The sequence below is a fragment of the Salvelinus fontinalis genome, chromosome 34, assembly GCF_029448725.1.
Source record: "Salvelinus fontinalis isolate EN_2023a chromosome 34, ASM2944872v1, whole genome shotgun sequence".
In the NCBI taxonomy this organism is placed as follows: Eukaryota; Metazoa; Chordata; class Actinopteri; order Salmoniformes; family Salmonidae; genus Salvelinus; species Salvelinus fontinalis.
The window spans coordinates 32,044,887-32,065,080 of NC_074698.1; the positions used below are offsets into that span (position 1 = coordinate 32,044,887).

At 47.7% G+C, this 20,194-nt stretch overlaps 1 protein-coding gene across 2 annotated transcripts in view; it reads left to right on the top strand.

Moving 5' to 3' along the window:
* Window positions 1-20,194, top strand: part of LOC129833738 (glucagon receptor-like) — a 73,586-nt gene that overhangs the window by 3,745 nt on the left and 49,647 nt on the right. Inside the window, exon 1 of one of the 2 annotated variants that reach the window (XM_055898528.1) lies at window positions 1,838-1,862. The exons of the other annotated variant lie outside the window; for it this stretch is intronic. The gene's annotated coding sequence lies outside the window, so the exon portion shown is untranslated. Of the gene's footprint in view, window positions 1-1,837; window positions 1,863-20,194 lie in introns of those variants that run through there. 2 annotated transcript variants of the gene reach the window in all.

The window sequence follows — 20,194 nt, forward strand, 5'->3', positions numbered from 1 at the left end:
GGACCTTGGCATTTCGTACTAGAACCTTCGGTTATAGCTCTTAGAAATTTCCGGCTGTGTTTTTATTCGATATAGGCTTTAAAGACATCATAATGTTGTTATTTTAAACCGAATTATATCAGTTTATGTCAGTATATTGCGATTTTCGGGTATTTATTTTCGTGGCGTTCTAGGGAGTTGGGTATCTCTGTCTCAAATGCTAATGTTTACTGCTAATTGCAACGTTGAAGAGGACGTTCTACAACCGAGCAACGATTCTTTTGGACAAAGGACACCTTTCCCAAGATTCTGATGGGAGTTCATCAAAAAGTAAGAACTATTTATGCTGATAATTCGTTGTTCTGTTGAAAAATGTCAAAAGCTGCCATTAATTTCAGTGCAGCCTCGCTTTATCGCACGCTGTATGTTGAAGTAACGTTAATTTTAAAAATGTAACACAGCGATTGCATTAAGAACTAATTTGTCTTTCATTTGCTGTCCAACCTGTATTTTTTAGTCAAGTTTAGGATTAGTTACTGATTAGAATAGGTGCCTCTCCAAAGATTTCTCCCGACATTTTCTGGACAGCTTTGCTACTTTTCTCATTGTATAACCACGATTTGTGCCGCTAAATATGCACATTTTCGAACAAACTCTATATGCATTGTGTAATATGATGTTATAGGACTGTCATCTGAAGAATTCTGAGAAGGTTAGTGAAAAAATTAATGTATTTTGGTGGTTTATACGTTATCGCTATTTTTGGCTTGAATCAATGCTGTTGTGATGTTTGCTATTGTGGTAAGCTAATATAACGCTATATTGTGTTTTCGCTGTAAAACACTTAGAAAATCTGAAATATTGCCTGGATTCACAAGATCTGTGTCTTTGTCTTTCTGCAGAGATCTTTGTCTTTCTGCAGAGATCTTTGTCTTTCTGCAGAGATCTTTGTCTTTCTGCAGAGATCTTTGTCTTTCTGCAGAGATCTTTGTCTTTCTGCAGAGATCTTTGTCTTTCTGCAGAGATCTTTGTCTTTCTGCAGAGATCTTTGTCTTTCTGCAGAGATCTTTGTCTTTCTGCAGAGATCTTTGTCTTTCTGCAGAGATCTTTGTCTTTCTGCAGAGATCTTTGTCTTTCTGCAGAGATCTTTGTCTTTATGCAGAGATCTTTGTCTTTATGCAGAGATCTTTGTCTTTCTGCAGAGATCTTTGTCTTTCTGCAGAGATCTTTGTCTTTCTGCAGAGATCTTTGTCTTTCTGCAGAGATCTTTGTCTTTCTGCAGAGATCTTTGTCTTTATGCAGAGATCTTTGTCTTTATGCAGAGATCTTTGTTTTTTTGCAGAGATGTTTGTCTTCATTTGGAGCAGATGTTTCATCATGTAAAAAAAGGGAGGGAGAAATTTTGTTACCAAACTTTGCATCTGCACAGTTCGTCCAGTAAATGTGTTTTTGTAAAATGTTCTGTGTAAATTATTAAAAGTAGTCATTGTGCATAGAGTTGTATGGTTTGTTAAACTTTGAAATCAAATGTTTTTGTTTGGCATACATTTGAAGTGAAAAATCTGAGTCTCAGCTCAATTCCTTTACCGTGGAATTGCCCCATCATCTTCTGAGACAAATACCACCACAAGGCAACAACACACACACACACACACATACACACATACCCATGCACACATACACGCGCACACACATAAACGCTCAACCCCCTCCCTCAGCCTCCATCCCATGGCCGCCAAGAGAGATTGGAACAGAATGGAATTTGAAACGTTTTAGCCAAAAATGTTTCCACTATAAAGGTGTTTTTTGCAGAAACGTTTCAGATTTCGTTTCGTTCTCCGACTTCGACTAAAGCTCTGAGGGGGTGAGGAATCGATGAGCAGGTGAGGGACCACTAGTTCAGAAGACCACAACAAACACATTGTGTAAACACACACCCCCGCACACGCACAAACACACACACTCACCAAACAGACAGAAATGAATGCCCACACACACTCAATATGTAATGCACTACTAACTGTCTTCTACTGAAGAATGACTAACTAATGAGACAAACAGGAATGTACTACTAACTGACTGACTGACTAATGAGACAAACAGGAATGCACTACTAACTGACTGTCTGACTGACTAATGAGACAAACAGGAATGTACTACTAACTGTCTGACTGACTGACTAATGAGACAAACAGGAATGTACTACTAACTGTCTGACTGACTAATGAGACAAACAGGAATGTACTACTAACTGACTGACTGACTGACTAATGAGACAAACAGGAATGTACTACTAACTGTCTGACTGACTGACTAATGAGACAAACAGGAATGTACTACTAACTGACTGACTGACTAATGAGACAAACAGGAATGCACTACTAACTGTCTGACTGACTAATGAGACAATCAGGAATGTACTACTAACTGTCTGACTGATTAATGAGACAAACAGGAATGCACTACTAACTGTCTGACTGACTAATGAGACAAACAGGAACGTACTACTAACTGTCTGTCTGACTAATGAGACAAACAGGAACGTACTACTAACTGTCTGACTGACTAATGAGACAAGCAGGAATGCACTACTAACTGACTGACTGACTAATGAGACAAACAGGAATGCACTACTAACTGTCTGACTGACTAATGAGACAAACAGGAATGCACTACTAACTGTCTGACTGACTAATGAGACAAACAGGAATGTACTACTAACTGTCTGACTGACTAATGAGACAAACAGGAATGCACTACTAACTGACTGACTGACTAATGAGACAAACAGGAATGTACTACTAACTGACTGACTGACTAATGAGACAAACAGGAATGCACTACTAACTGTCTGACTGACTAATGAGACAAACAGGAATGCACTACTAACTGACTGACTGACTGACTAATGAGACAAACAGGAATGCACTACTAACTGACTGACTGACTAATGAGACAAACAGGAATGTACTACCAACTGACTGACTGACTAATGAGACAAACAGGAATGTACTACTAACTGACTGACTGACTGACTGACTAATGAGACAAACAGGAATGTACTACTAACTGTCTCTCTGTCTGACTAATGAGACAAACAGGAATGTACTACTAACTGACTGACTGACTGACTAATGAGACAAACTGGAATGTACTACTAACTGTCTGACTGACTAATGAGACAAACAGGAATGTACTACTAACTGACTGACTGACTGACTAATGAGACAAACTGGAATGTACTACTAACTGTCTGACTGACTAATGAGACAAACAGGAATGTACTACTAACTGACTGACTGACTAATGAGACAAACAGGAATGCACTACTAACTGTCTGACTGACTGACTAATGAGACAAACAGGAATGCACTACTAACTGTCTGACTGACTGACTAATGAGACAAACAGGAATGCACTACTAACTGTCTGACTGACTGACTAATGAGACAAACAGGAATGTACTACTAACTGACTGACTGACTAATGAGACAAACTGGAATGTACTACTAACTGACTGACTGACTAATGAGACAAACAGGAATGCACTACTAACTGTCTGACTGACTGACTAATGAGACAAACAGGAATGTACTACTAACTGACTGACTGACTAATGAGACAAACAGGAATGCACTACTAACTGTCTGTCTGACTAATAAGACAAACAGGAATGCACTACTAACTGTCTGACTGACTGACTAATGAGACAAACAGGAATGCACTACTAACTGTCTGACTGACTGACTAATGAGACAAACAGGAATGCACTACTAACTGTCTGACTGACTAATGAGACAAACAGGAATGTACTACTAACTGTCTGACTGACTGACTAATGAGACAAACAGGAATGTACTACTAACTGTCTGACTGACTGACTAATGAGACAAACAGGACTGTACTACTAACTGTCTGACTGACTGACTAATGAGACAAACAGGAATGTACTACTAACTGTCTGACTGTCTGACTAATGAGACAAACAGGAATGCACTACTAAATAACTGACTGACTAATGAGACAAACAGGAATGTACTACTAACTGTCTGACTGTCTGACTAATGAGACAAACAGGAATGCACTACTAAATAACTGACTGACTAATGAGACAAACAGGAATGTACTACTAACTGTCTGACTGACTGACTAATGAGACAAACAGGAATGTACTACTAACTGACTGACTGACTGACTAATGAGACAAACAGGAATGTACTACTAACTGTCTGACTGACTGACTAATGAGACAAACAGGAATGTACTACTAACTGCCTGACTGACTAATGAGACAAACAGGAATGCACTACTAACTGTCTGACTGACTAATGAGACAAACAGGAACGTACTACTAACTGTCTGACTGACTAATGAGACAAACAGGAATGCACTACTAACTGACTGACTGACTAATGAGACAAACAGGAATGCACTACTAACTGTCTGACTGACTAATGAGACAAACAGGAATGCACTACTAACTGTCTGACTGACTAATGAGACAAACAGGAATGCACTACTAACTGACTGACTGACTAATGAGACAAACAGGAATGTACTACTAACTGACTGACTGACTAATGAGACAAACAGGAATGCACTACTAACTGTCTGACTGACTAATGAGACAAACAGGAATGCACTACTAACTGACTGACTGACTGACTAATGAGACAAACAGGAATGCACTACTAACTGACTGACTGACTAATGAGACAAACAGGAATGTACTACCAACTGACTGACTGACTAATGAGACAAACAGGAATGTACTACTAACTGACTGACTGACTGACTGACTGACTAATGAGACAAACAGGAATGTACTACTAACTGTCTCTCTGTCTGACTAATGAGACAAACAGGAATGTACTACTAACTGTCTGACTGACTAATGAGACAAACAGGAATGTACTACTAACTGACTGACTGACTAATGAGACAAACAGGAATGCACTACTAACTGTCTGACTGACTGACTAATGAGACAAACAGGAATGCACCACTAACTGACTGACTGACTAATGAGACAAACAGGAATGCACTACTAACTGTCTGACTGACTGACTAATGAGACAAACAGGAATGTACTACTAACTGTCTGACTGACTAATGAGACAAACAGGAATGCACTACTAACTGACTGACTGACTAATGAGACAAACAGGAATGTACTACTAACTGTCTGACTGACTAATGAGACAATCAGGAATGCACTACTAACTGACTGACTGACTAATGAGACAAACAGAAATGTACTACTAACTGTCTGACTGACTAATGAGACAAACAGGAATGCACTACTAACTGTCTGACTGACTGACTAATGAGACAAACAGGAATGTACTACTAACTGTCTGACTGACTAATGAGACAAACAGGAATGCACTACTAACTGACTGACTGACTAATGAGACAAACAGGAATGCACTACTAACTGTCTGACTGACTAATGAGACAAACAGGAATGTACTACTAACTGTCTGACTGACTAATGAGTCAAACAGGAATGCACTACTAACTGTCTGACTGACTAATGAGACAAACAGGAATGTACTACTAACTGTCTGACTGACTAATGAGACAAACAGGAATGTACTACTAACTGACTGACTGACTGACTAATGAGACAAACTGGAATGTACTACTAACTGTCTGACTGACTAATGAGACAAACAGGAATGTACTACTAACTGACTGACTGACTGACTAATGAGACAAACTGGAATGTACTACTAACTGTCTGACTGACTAATGAGACAAACAGGAATGTACTACTAACTGACTGACTGACTAATGAGACAAACAGGAATGCACTACTAACTGTCTGACTGACTGACTAATGAGACAAACAGGAATGCACTACTAACTGTCTGACTGACTGACTAATGAGACAAACAGGAATGTACTACTAACTGTCTGACTGACTAATGAGTCAAACAGGAATGCACTACTAACTGTCTGACTGACTAATGAGACAAACAGGAATGTACTACTAACTGTCTGACTGACTAATGAGACAAACAGGAATGTACTACTAACTGACTGACTGACTGACTAATGAGACAAACTGGAATGTACTACTAACTGTCTGACTGACTAATGAGACAAACAGGAATGTACTACTAACTGACTGACTGACTGACTAATGAGACAAACAGGAATGTACTACTAACTGACTGACTGACTAATGAGACAAACAGGAATGCACTACTAACTGTCTGACTGACTGACTAATGAGACAAACAGGAATGCACTACTAACTGTCTGACTGACTGACTAATGAGACAAACAGGAATGCACTACTAACTGTCTGACTGACTGACTAATGAGACAAACAGGAATGCACTACTAACTGTCTGACTGACTGACTAATGAGACAAACAGGAATGTACTACTAACTGACTGACTGACTAATGAGACAAACTGGAATGTACTACTAACTGACTGACTGACTAATGAGACAAACAGGAATGCACTACTAACTGTCTGACTGACTGACTAATGAGACAAACAGGAATGTACTACTAACTGTCTGACTGACTGACTAATGAGACAAACAGGAATGCACTACTAACTGACTGACTGACTAATGAGACAAACAGGAATGCACTACTAACTGTCTGACTGACTGACTAATGAGACAAACAGGAATGCACTACTAACTGTCTGACTGACTAATGAGACAAACAGGAATGTACTACTAACTGTCTGACTGACTAATGAGACAAACAGGAATGCACTACTAACTGTCTGACTGACTGACTAATGAGACAAACAGGAATGTACTACTAACTGACTGACTGACTAATGAGACAAACAGGAATGCACTACTAACTGTCTGACTGTCTGACTAATGAGACAAACAGGAATGTACTACTAACTGACTGACTGACTAATGAGACAAACAGGAATGCACTACTAACTGTCTGTCTGACTAATAAGACAAACAGGAATGCACTACTAACTGTCTGACTGACTGACTAATGAGACAAACAGGAATGCACTACTAACTGTCTGACTGACTGACTAATGAGACAAACAGGAATGCACTACTAACTGTCTGACTGACTAATGAGACAAACAGGAATGTACTACTAACTGTCTGACTGACTGACTAATGAGACAAACAGGAATGTACTACTAACTGTCTGACTGACTGACTAATGAGACAAACAGGACTGTACTACTAACTGTCTGACTGACTGACTAATGAGACAAACAGGAATGTACTACTAACTGTCTGACTGTCTGACTAATGAGACAAACAGGAATGCACTACTAACTAACTGACTGACTAATGAGACAAACAGGAATGTACTACTAACTGTCTGACTGACTAATGAGACAAACAGGAATGTACTACTAACTGACTGACTGACTGACTAATGAGACAAACAGGAATGTACTACTAACTGTCTGACTGACTGACTAATGAGACAAACAGGAATGTACTACTAACTGCCTGACTGACTAATGAGACAAACAGGAATGCACTACTAACTGTCTGACTGACTAATGAGACAAACAGGAACGTACTACTAACTGTCTGACTGACTAATGAGACAAACAGGAATGCACTACTAACTGACTGACTGACTAATGAGACAAACAGGAATGCACTACTAACTGTCTGACTGACTAATGAGACAAACAGGAATGCACTACTAACTGTCTGACTGACTAATGAGACAAACAGGAATGCACTACTAACTGACTGACTGACTAATGAGACAAACAGGAATGTACTACTAACTGACTGACTGACTAATGAGACAAACAGGAATGCACTACTAACTGTCTGACTGACTAATGAGACAAACAGGAATGCACTACTAACTGACTGACTGACTGACTAATGAGACAAACAGGAATGCACTACTAACTGACTGACTGACTAATGAGACAAACAGGAATGTACTACCAACTGACTGACTGACTAATGAGACAAACAGGAATGTACTACTAACTGACTGACTGACTGACTGACTAATGAGACAAACAGGAATGTACTACTAACTGTCTCTCTGTCTGACTAATGAGACAAACAGGAATGTACTACTAACTGTCTGACTGACTAATGAGACAAACAGGAATGTACTACTAACTGACTGACTGACTAATGAGACAAACAGGAATGCACTACTAACTGTCTGACTGACTGACTAATGAGACAAACAGGAATGCACTACTAACTGACTGACTGACTAATGAGACAAACAGGAATGCACTACTAACTGTCTGACTGACTGACTAATGAGACAAACAGGAATGTACTACTAACTGTCTGACTGACTAATGAGACAAACAGGAATGCACTACTAACTGACTGACTGACTAATGAGACAAACAGGAATGTACTACTAACTGTCTGACTGACTAATGAGACAATCAGGAATGCACTACTAACTGACTGACTGACTAATGAGACAAACAGAAATGTACTACTAACTGTCTGACTGACTAATGAGACAAACAGGAATGCACTACTAACTGTCTGACTGACTGACTAATGAGACAAACAGGAATGTACTACTAACTGTCTGACTGACTAATGAGACAAACAGGAATGCACTACTAACTGACTGACTGACTAATGAGACAAACAGGAATGCACTACTAACTGTCTGACTGACTAATGAGACAAACAGGAATGTACTACTAACTGTCTGACTGACTAATGAGTCAAACAGGAATGCACTACTAACTGTCTGACTGACTAATGAGACAAACAGGAATGTACTACTAACTGTCTGACTGACTAATGAGACAAACAGGAATGCACTACTATCTGTCTGTCTGACTAATAAGACAAACAGGAATGCACTACTAACTGTCTGACTGACTGACTAATGAGACAAACAGGAATGCACTACTAACTGTCTGACTGACTGACTAATGAGACAAACAGGAATGCACTACTAACTGTCTGACTGACTAATGAGACAAACAGGAATGCACTACTAACTGTCTTACTGACTAATGAGACAAACAGGAATGTACTACAAACTGTCTGACTGACTGACTAATGAGACAAACAGGACTGTACTACTAACTGTCTGACTGACTAATGAGACAATCAGGAATGTACTACTAACTGTCTGACTGACTAATGAGACAAACAGGAATGTACTACTAACTGTCTGACTGACTAATGAGACAAACAGGAATGTACTACTAACTGTCTGTCTGACTGACTAATGAGACAAACAGGAATGCACGACTAACTGTCTGACTGACTAATGAGACAAACAGGAACGTACTACTAACTGTCTGTCTGGCTAATGAGACAAACAGGAATGTACTACTAACTGTCTGACTGACTAATGAGACAATCAGGAATGTACTACTAACTGTCTGTCTGACTGACTATTGAGACAAACAGGAATGTACTACTAACTGTCTGTCTGACTAATGAGACAAACAGGAATGTACTACTAACTGTCTGACTGACTGACTAATGAGACAATCAGGAATGTACTACTAACTGTCTGTCTGACTGACTAATGAGACAAACAGGAATGTACTACTAACTGTCTGTCTGACTAATGAGACAAACAGGAATGTACTACTAACTGTCTGACTGACTAATGAGACAAACAGGAATGTACTACTAACTGTCTGACTGACTAATGAGACAAACAGGAATGTACTACTGACTGTCTGACTGACTAATGAGACAAACAGGAATGTACTACTGACTGTCTGACTGACTAATGAGACAAACAGGAATGCACTACTAACTGACTGACTGACTAATGAGACAAACAGGAATGTACTACTGACTGTCTGACTGACTGACTAATGAGACAATCAGGAATGCACGACTAACTGTCTGACTGACTGACTAATGAGACAAACAGGAATGTACTACTAACTGTCTGACTGACTGACTAATGAGACAATCAGGAATGTACTACTGACTGTCTGACTGACTAATGAGACAAACAGGAATGCACTACTAACTGGCTGACTGACTAATGAGACAATCAGGAATGTACTACTAACTGTCTGACTGACTAATGAGACAAACAGGAATGTACTACTAACTGTCTGACTGACTAATGAGACAATCAGGAATGCACTACTAACTGTCTGTCTGACTGACTGACTAATGAGACAAACAGGAATGCACTACTAACTGGCTGACTGACTAATGAGACAAACAGGAATGCACTACTAACTGTCTGACTGACTGACTAATGAGACAAACAGGAATGCACTACTAACTGGCTGACTGACTAATGAGACAAACAGGAATGCACTACTAACTGTCTGTCTGACTGACTAATGAGACAAACAGGAATGCACTACTAACTGTCTGACTGACTAATGAGACAAACAGGAATGCACTACTAACTGGCTGACTGACTGACTAATGAGACAAACAGGAATGCACTACTAACTGGCTGACTGACTGACTAATGAGACAAACAGGAATGCACTACTAACTGACTGACTGACTAATGAGACAAACAGGAATGTACTACTAACTGTCTGACTGACTAATGAGACAAACAGGAATGTACTACTAACTGTCTGACTGACTAATGAGACAAACAGGAATGCACTACTAACTGTCTGTCTGACTGACTAATGAGACAAACAGGAATGTACTACTAACTGACTGACTGACTAATGAGACAAACAGGAATGTACTACTAACTGACTGACTGACTAATGAGACAAACAGGAATGCACTACTAACTGTCTGACTGACTAATGAGACAAACAGGAATGTACTACTAACTGTCTGACTGACTAATGAGACAAACAGGAATGTACTACTAACTGTCTGACTGACTAATGAGACAAACAGGAATGTACTACTAACTGTCTGACTGACTGACTAATGAGACAAACAGGAATGTACTACTGTCTGTCTGACTGACTAATGAGACAAACAGAAATGTACTACTAACTGTCTGACTGACTAATGAGACAAACAGGAATGTACTACTAACTGTCTGACTGACAAATGAGACAAACAGGAATGTACTACTAACTGACTGACTGACTAATGAGACAAACAGGAATGCACTACTAACTGTCTGTCTGACTGACTAATGAGACAAACAGGAATGTACTACTAACTGTCTGACTGACTGACTAATGAGACAAACAGGAATGTACTACTAACTGACTGACTGACTAATGAGACAAACAGGAATGCACTACTAACTGACTGACTGACTAATGAGACAAACAGGAATGTACTACTAACTGTCTGACTGACTAATGAGACAAACAGGAATGTTTTGGCCTCTGTTGTGTCGTGACTATCTCTACCCCAAAACCTTCCCCCAGCTTTGTCTCTTGCTCTTTCGTGACACTGTCTTTTTCTCTATTTCTCCTTCTATGCATGGCTCTCTCTCTCTCTCTCTCTCTATTTTATTCTGTCCCTCTTTTGGCCTCTGTCGTGTCGTGACTCTCTTTAACTCCAGACCTCCCCAGCAACCTCTACTTTCCTGTGTGCTTTTGCTCTCTATATCTCGCTCTCTCGTGTGCCTTAGGGTTCAATTTAAGTTTTATAAAATAATTAACATTGTGGAGATGTTTCAGGTACTCTGGGGGCTCAGGGGGGCTGTCTGTACGGCTGGAGAGGAGGGGTAGGATGTACAGTTGTAATGGGGGCTCAGGGGGGCTGTCTGTAAGACTGGAGAGGAGGGGTAGGATGTACAGTTGTAATGGGGGCTCAGGGGGGCTGTCTGTAAGACTGGAGAGGAGGGGTAGGATGTACAGTTGTAATAGGGGCTCAGGGGGGCTGTCTGTACGGCTGGAGAGGAGGGGTAGGATGTACAGTTGTAATGGGGGCTCAGGGGGGTCTGTACGACTGGAGAGGAGGGGTAGGATGTACAGTTGTAATGGGCGCTCAGGGGGGCTGTCTGTACGGCTGGAGAGGAGGGGTAGGATGTACAGTTGTAATGGGGGCTCAGGGGGGCTGTCTGTAGGACTGGAGAGGAGGGGTAGGATGTACAGTTGTAATGGGGGCTCAGGGGGGCTGTCTGTACGGCTGGAGAGGAGGGGTAGGATGTACAGTTGTAATGTGGTGCTGGAGGGCTGTCTGTACGACTGGAGAGGAGGGGTAGGATGTACAGTTGTAATGGGGGCTCAGGGGGGCTGTCTGTACGGCTGGAGAGGAGGGGTAGGATGTACAGTTGTAATGGGGGCTCAGGGGGGCTGTCTGTACGGCTGGAGAGGAGGGGTAGGATGTACAGTTGTAATGGGGGCTCTGGGGGGCTGTCTGTACGGCTGGAGAGGAGGGGTAGGATGTACAGTTGTAGTGGGGGCTTAGGGGGGTCTGTACGACTGGAGAGGAGGGGTAGGATGTACAGTTGTAATGGGCGCTCAGGGGGGCTGTCTGTACGGCTGGAGAGGAGGGGTAGGATGTACAGTTGTAATGGGGGCTCAGGGGGGCTGTCTGTAGGACTGGAGAGGAGGGGTAGGATGTACAGTTGTAATGGGGGCTCAGGGGGGCTGTCTGTACGGCTGGAGAGGAGGGGTAGGATGTACAGTTGTAATGGGGGCTCTGGGGGGCTGTCTGTACGACTGGAGAGGAGGGGTAGGATGTACAGTTGTAATGTGGTGCTGGAGGGCTGTCTGTACGACTGGAGAGGAGGGGTAGGATGTACAGTTGTAATGGGGGCTCAGGGGGGCTGTCTGTACGGCTGGAGAGGAGGGGTAGGATGTACAGTTGTAATGGGGGCTCTGGGGGGCTGTCTGTACGACTGGAGAGGAGGGGTAGGATGTACAGTTGTAATGGGGGCTCAGGGGGGCTGTCTGTACGGCTGGAGAGGAGGGGTAGGATGTACAGTTGTAATGGGGGCTCAGGGGGGCTGTCTGTAGGACTGGGGAGGAGGGGTAGGATGTACAGTTGTAATGGGGGCTCAGGGGGGCTGTCTGTACGGCTGGAGAGGAGGGGTAGGATGTACAGTTGTAATGGGGGCTCAGGGGGGCTGTCTGTATGACTGGAGAGGAGGGGTAGGATGTACAGTTGTAATGGGGGCTCAGGGGGGCTGTCTGTACGGCTGGAGAGGAGGGGTAGGATGTACAGTTGTAATGGGGGGCTCAGGGGGGCTGTCTGTACGACTGGAGAGGAGGGGTAGGATGTACAGTTGTAATGGGGGCTCAGGGGGGCTGTCTGTACGGCTGGAGAGGAGGGGTAGGATGTACAGTTGTAATGGGGGCTCAGGGGGGCTGTCTGTAGGACTGGAGAGGAGGGGTAGGATGTACAGTTGTAATGGGGGCTCAGGGGGGCTGTCTGTACGACTGGAGAGGAGGGGTAGGATGTACAGTTGTAATGGGGGCTCAGAGGGGCTGTCTGTAGAACTGGAGAGGGGTAGGATGTACAGTTGTAATGGGGGCTCAGGGGGGTTGTCTGTAGGACTGGAGAGGAGGGGTAGGATGTACAGTTGTAATGGGGGCTCAGGGGCCTGTCTGTACGGCTGGAGAGGAGGGGTAGGATGTACAGTTGTAATGGGGGCTCAGGGGGGCTGTCTGTACGGCTGGAGAGGAGGGGTAGGATGTACAGTTGTAATGGGGGCTCAGGGGGGCTGTCTGTAGGACTGGAGAGGAGGGGTAGGATGTACAGTTGTAATGGGGGCTCAGGGGGCCTGTCTGTACGGCTGGAGAGGAGGGGTAGGATGTACAGTTGTAATGGGGGCTCGGGGGCTGTCTGTACGGCTGGAGAGGAGGGGTAGGATGTACAGTTGTAATGGGGGCTCAGGGGGGCTGTCTGTAAGACTGGAGAGGAGGGGTAGGATGTACAGTTGTAATGGGGGCTCAGGGGGGCTGTTTGTACGGCTATAGAGGAGGGGTAGGATGTACAGTTTTAATGGGGGCTCAGGGGGGCTGTCTGTACGGCTGGAGAGGAGGGGTAGGATGTACAGTTGTAATGGGGGCTCAGGGGGGCTGTCTGTACGGCTGGAGAGGAGGGGTAGGATGTACAGTTGTTATGTGGGCTCAGGGGGGCTGTCTGTAAGACTGGAGAGGAGGGGTAGGATGTACAGTTGTAATGGGGGCTCAGGGGGGCTGTCTGTACGGCTGGAGAGGAGGGGTAGGATGTACAGTTGTAATGGGGGCTCAGGGGGGCTGTCTGTACGGCTGGAGAGGAGGGGTAGGATGTACAGTTGTAATGGGGGCTCAGGGGGGCTGTCTGTACGGCTGGAGAGGAGGGGTAGGATGTACAGTTGTAATGGGGGCTCAGGGGGGCTGTCTGTACGGCTGGAGAGGAGGGGTAGGATGTACAGTTGTAATGGGGGCTCAGGGGGGCTGTCTAAGACCGGAGAGGAGGGGTAGGATGTACAGTTGTAATGGGGGCTCAGGGGGGTTGTCTGTAGGACTGGAGAGGAGGGGTAGGATGTACAGTTGTAATGGGGGCTCAGGGGGGCTGTCTGTACGGCTGGAGAGGAGGGGTAGGATGTACAGTTGTAATGGGGGCTCAGGGGGCCTGTCTGTACGGCTGGAGAGGAGGGGTAGGATGTACAGTTGTGATGGGGGCTCAGGGGGGCTGTCTGTACGGCTGGAGAGGACGGGTAGGATGTACAGTTGTAATGGGGGCTCAGGGGGGCTGTCTCTACGGCTGGAGAGGAGGGGTAGGATGTACAGTTGTAATGGGGGCTCAGGGGGGCTGTCTGTACGGCTGGAGAGGAGGGGTAGGATGTACAGTTGTAATGGGGGCTCAGGGGGGCTGTCTGTATTACTGGAGAGGAGGGGTAGGATGTACAGTTGTAATGGGGGCTCAGGGGGGCTGTCTGTATGACTGGAGAGGAGGGGTAGGATGTACAGTTGTAATGGGGGCTCAGGGGGGCTGTCTGTACGGCTGGAGAGGAGGGGTAGGATGTACAGTTGTAATGGGGGCTCAGGGGGTCTGTCTGTAGGACTGGAGAGGAGGGGTAGGATGTACAGTTGTAATGGGGGCTCAGGGGGGCTGTCTGTACGACTGGAGAGGAGGGGTAGGATGTACAGTTGTAATGGGGGCTCAGAGGGGCTGTCTGTAGAACTGGAGAGGGGTAGGATGTACAGTTGTAATGGGGGCTCAGGGGGGTTGTCTGTAGGACTGGAGAGGAGGGGTAGGATGTACAGTTGTAATGGGGGCACAGGGGCCTGTCTGTACGGCTGGAGAGGAGGGGTAGGATGTACAGTTGTAATGGGGGCTCAGGGGGGCTGTCTGTACGGCTGGAGAGGAGGGGTAGGATGTACAGTTGTAATGGGGGCTCAGGGGGGCTGTCTGTAGGACTGGAGAGGAGGGGTAGGATGTACAGTTGTAATGGGGGCTCAGGGGGCCTGTCTGTACGGCTGGAGAGGAGGGGTAGGATGTACAGTTGTAATGGGGGCTCGGGGGCTGTCTGTACGGCTGGAGAGGAGGGGTAGGATGTACAGTTGTAATGGGGGCTCAGGGGGGCTGTCTGTAAGACTGGAGAGGAGGGGTAGGATGTACAGTTGTAATGGGGGCTCAGGGGGGCTGTCTGTACGGCTGGAGAGGAGGGGTAGGATGTACAGTTTTAATGGGGGCTCAGGGGGGCTGTCTGTACGGCTGGAGAGGAGGGGTAGGATGTACAGTTGTAATGGGGGCTCAGGGGGGCTGTCTGTACGGCTGGAGAGGAGGGGTAGGATGTACAGTTGTTATGTGGGCTCAGGGGGGCTGTCTGTAAGACTGGAGAGGAGGGGTAGGATGTACAGTTGTAATGGGGGCTCAGGGGGGCTGTCTGTACGGCTGGAGAGGAGGGGTAGGATGTACAGTTGTAATGGGGGCTCAGGGGGGCTGTCTGTACGGCTGGAGAGGAGGGGTAGGATGTACAGTTGTAATGGGGGCTCAGGGGGGCTGTCTGTAGGACTGGAGAGGAGGGGTAGGATGTACAGTTGTAATGGGGGCTCAGGGGCCTGTCTGTACGGCTGGAGAGGAGGGGTAGGATGTACAGTTGTAATGGGGGCTCAGGGGGGCTGTCTGTACGGCTGGAGAGGAGGGGTAGGATGTACAGTTGTAATGGGGGCTCAGGGGGGCTGTCTGTAGGACTGGAGAGGAGGGGTAGGATGTACAGTTGTAATGGGGGCTCAGGGGGCCTGTCTGTACGGCTGGAGAGGAGGGGTAGGATGTACAGTTGCAATGGGGGCTCGGGGGCTGTCTGTACGGCTGGAGAGGAGGGGTAGGATGTACAGTTGTAATGGGGGCTCAGGGGGGCTGTCTGTAAGACTTGAGAGGAGGGGTAGGATGTACAGTTGTAATGGGGGCTCAGGGGGGCTGTCTGTACGGCTGGAGAGGAGGGGTAGGATGTACAGTTTTAATGGGGGCTCAGGGGGGCTGTCTGTACGGCTGGAGAGGAGGGGTAGGATGGACAGTTGTAATGGGGGCTCAGGGGGGCTGTCTGTACGGCTGGAGAGGAGGGGTAGGATGTACAGTTGTTATGTGGGCTCAGGGGGGCTGTCTGTAAGACTGGAGAGGAGGGGTAGGATGTACAGTTGTAATGGGGGCTCAGGGGGGCTGTCTGTACGGCTGGAGAGGAGGGGTAGGATGTACAGTTGTAATGGGGGCTCAGGGGGGCTGTCTGTACGGCTGGAGAGGAGGGGTAGGATGTACAGTTGTAATGGGGGCTCAGGGGGGCTGTCTGTACGGCTGGAGAGGAGGGGTAGGATGTACAGTTGTAATGGGGGCTCAGGGGGGCTGTCTGTACGGCTGGAGAGGAGGGGTAGGATGTACAGTTGTAATGGGGGCTCAGGGGGGCTGTCTAAGACCGGAGAGGAGGGGTAGGATGTACAGTTGTAATGGGGGCTCAGGGGGGTTGTCTGTAGGACTGGAGAGGAGGGGTAGGATGTACAGTTGTAATGGGGGCTCAGGGGGGCTGTCTGTACGGCTGGAGAGGAGGGGTAGGATGTACAGTTGTAATGGGGGCTCAGGGGGCCTGTCTGTACGGCTGGAGAGGAGGGGTAGGATGTACAGTTGTAATGGGGGCTCAGGGGGGCTGTCTGTACGGCTGGAGAGGAGGGGTAGGATGTACAGTTGTAATGGGGGCTCAGGGGGGCTGTCTCTACGGCTGGAGAGGAGGGGTAGGATGTACAGTTGTAATGGGGGCTCAGGGGGGCTGTCTGTACGGCTGGAGAGGAGGGGTAGGATGTACAGTTGTAATGGGGGCTCAGGGGGGCTGTCTGTAGGACTGGAGAGGAGGGGTAGGATGTACAGTTGTAATGGGGGCTCAGGGGGGCTGTCTGTATTACTGGAGAGGAGGGGTAGGATGTACAGTTGTAATGGGGGCTCAGGGGGGCTGTCTGTATGACTGGAGAGGAGGGGTAGGATGTACAGTTGTAATGGGGGCTCAGGGGGGCTGTCTGTACGGCTGGAGAGGAGGGGTAGGATGTACAGTTGTAATGGGGGCTCAGGGGTGCTGTCTGTAGGACTGGAGAGGAGGGGTAGGATGTACAGTTGTAATGGGGGCTCAGGGGGGCTGTCTGTACGACTGGAGAGGAGGGGTAGGATGTACAGTTGTAATGGGGGCTCAGAGGGGCTGTCTGTAGAACTGGAGAGGGGTAGGATGTACAGTTGTAATGGGGGCTCAGGGGGGTTGTCTGTAGGACTGGAGAGGAGGGGTAGGATGTACAGTTGTAATGGGGGCTCAGGGGCCTGTCTGTACGGCTGGAGAGGAGGGGTAGTATGTACAGTTGTAATGGGGGCTCAGGGGGGCTGTCTGTACGGCTGGAGAGGAGGGGTAGGATGTACAGTTGTAATGGGGGCTCAGGGGGGCTGTCTGTAGGACTGGAGAGGAGGGGTAGGATGTACAGTTGTAATGGGGGCTCAGGGGGCCTGTCTGTACGGCTGGAGAGGAGGGGTAGGATGTACAGTTGTAATGGGGGCTCGGGGGCTGTCTGTACGGCTGGAGAGGAGGGGTAGGATGTACAGTTGTAATGGGGGCTCAGGGGGGCTGTCTGTAAGACTGTAGAGGAGGGGTAGGATGTACAGTTGTAATGGGGGCTCAGGGGGGCTGTCTGTACGGCTGGAGAGGAGGGGTAGGATGTACAGTTTTAATGGGGGCTCAGGGGGGCTGTCTGTACGGCTGGAGAGGAGGGGTAGGATGTACAGTTGTAATGGGGGCTCAGGGGGGCTGTCTGTACGGCTGGAGAGGAGGGGTAGGATGTACAGTTGTAATGGGGGCTCAGGGGGGCTGTCTAAGACCGGAGAGGAGGGGTAGGATGTACAGTTGTAATGGGGGCTCAGGGGGGTTGTCTGTAGGACTGGAGAGGAGGGGTAGGATGTACAGTTGTAATGGGGGCTCAGGGGGGCTGTCTGTACGGCTGGAGAGGAGGGGTAGGATGTACAGTTGTAATGGGGGCTCAGGGGGCCTGTCTGTACGGCTGGAGAGGAGGGGTAGGATGTACAGTTGTAATGGGGGCTCAGGCTGGGCTGTCTGTACGGCTGGAGAGGAGGGGTAGGATGTACAGTTGTAATGGGGGCTCAGGGGGGCTGTCTGTAGGACTGGAGAGGAGGGGTAGGATGTACAGTTGTAATGGGGGCTCAGGGGGGCTGTCTGTATTACTGGAGAGGAGGGGTAGGATGTACAGTTGTAATGGGGGCTCAGGGGGGCTGTCTGTATGACTGGAGAGGAGGGGTAGGATGTACAGTTGTAATGGGGGCTCAGGGGGGCTGTCTGTACGGCTGGAGAGGAGGGGTAGGATGTACAGTTGTAATGGGGGCTCAGGGGGGCTGTCTGTAGGACTGGAGAGGAGGGGTAGGATGTACAGTTGTAATGGGGGCTCAGGGGGGCTGTCTGTACGACTGGAGAGGAGGGGTAGGATGTACAGTTGTAATGGGGGCTCAGAGGGGCTGTCTGTAGAACTGGAGAGGGGTAGGATGTACAGTTGTAATGGGGGCTCAGGGGGGTTGTCTGTAGGACTGGAGAGGAGGGGTAGGATGTACAGTTGTAATGGGGGCTCAGGGGCCTGTCTGTACGGCTGGAGAGGAGGGGTAGGATGTACAGTTGTAATGGGGGCTCAGGGGGGCTGTCTGTACGGCTGGAGAGGAGGGGTAGGATGTACAGTTGTAATGGGGGCTCAGGGGGGCTGTCTGTAGGACTGGAGAGGAGGGGTAGGATGTACAGTTGTAATGGGGGCTCAGGGGGCCTGTCTGTACGGCTGGAGAGGAGGGGTAGGATGTACAGTTGTAATGGGGGCTCGGGGGCTGTCTGTACAGCTGGAGAGGAGGGGTAGGATGTACAGTTGTAATGGGGGCTCAGGGGGGCTGTCTGTAAGACTGGAGAGGAGGGGTAGGATGTACAGTTGTAATGGGGGCTCAGGGGGGCTGTCTGTACGGCTGGAGAGGAGGGGTAGGATGTACAGTTTTAATGGGGGCTCAGGGGGGCTGTCTGTACGGCTGGAGAGGAGGGGTAGGATGTACAGTTGTAATGGGGGCTCAGGGGGGCTGTCTGTACGGCTGGAGAGGAGGGGTAGGATGTACAGTTGTAATGGGGGCTCAGGGGGGCTGTCTGTACGGCTGGAGAGGAGGGGTAGGATGTACAGTTGTAATGGGGGCTCAGGGGGGCTGTCTGTACGGCTGGAGAGGAGGGGTAGGATGTACAGTTGTAATGGGGGCTCAGGGGGGCTGTCTGTACGGCTGGAGAGGAGGGGTAGGATGTACAGTTGTAATGGGGGCTCAGGGGGGCTGTCTAAGACCGGAGAGGAGGGGTAGGATGTACAGTTGTAATGGGGGCTCAGGGGGGCTGTCTGTAGGACTGGAGAGGAGGGGTAGGATGTACAGTTGTAATGGGGGCTCAGGGGGGCTGTCTGTACGGCTGGAGAGGAGGGGTAGGATGTACAGTTGTAATGGGGGCTCAGGGGGCCTGTCTGTACGGCTGGAGAGGAGGGGTAGGATGTACAGTTGTAATGGGGGCTCAGGGGGGCTGTCTGTACGGCTGGAGAGGAGGGGTAGGATGTACAGTTGTAATGGGGGCTCAGGGGGGCTGTCTGTAAGACTGGAGAGGAGGGGTAGGATGTACAGTTGTAATGGGGGCTCAGGGGGGCTGTCTGTACGGCTGGAGAGGAGGGGTAGGATGTACAGTTGTAATGGGGGCTCAGGGGGGCTGTCTGTACGGCTGGAGAGGAGGGGTAGGATGTACAGTTGTAATGGGGGCTCAGGGGGGCTGTCTGTACGGCTGGAGAGGAGGGGTAGGATGTACAGTTGTAATGGGGGCTCAGGGGGGCTGTCTGTAAGACTGGAGAGGAGGGGTAGGAT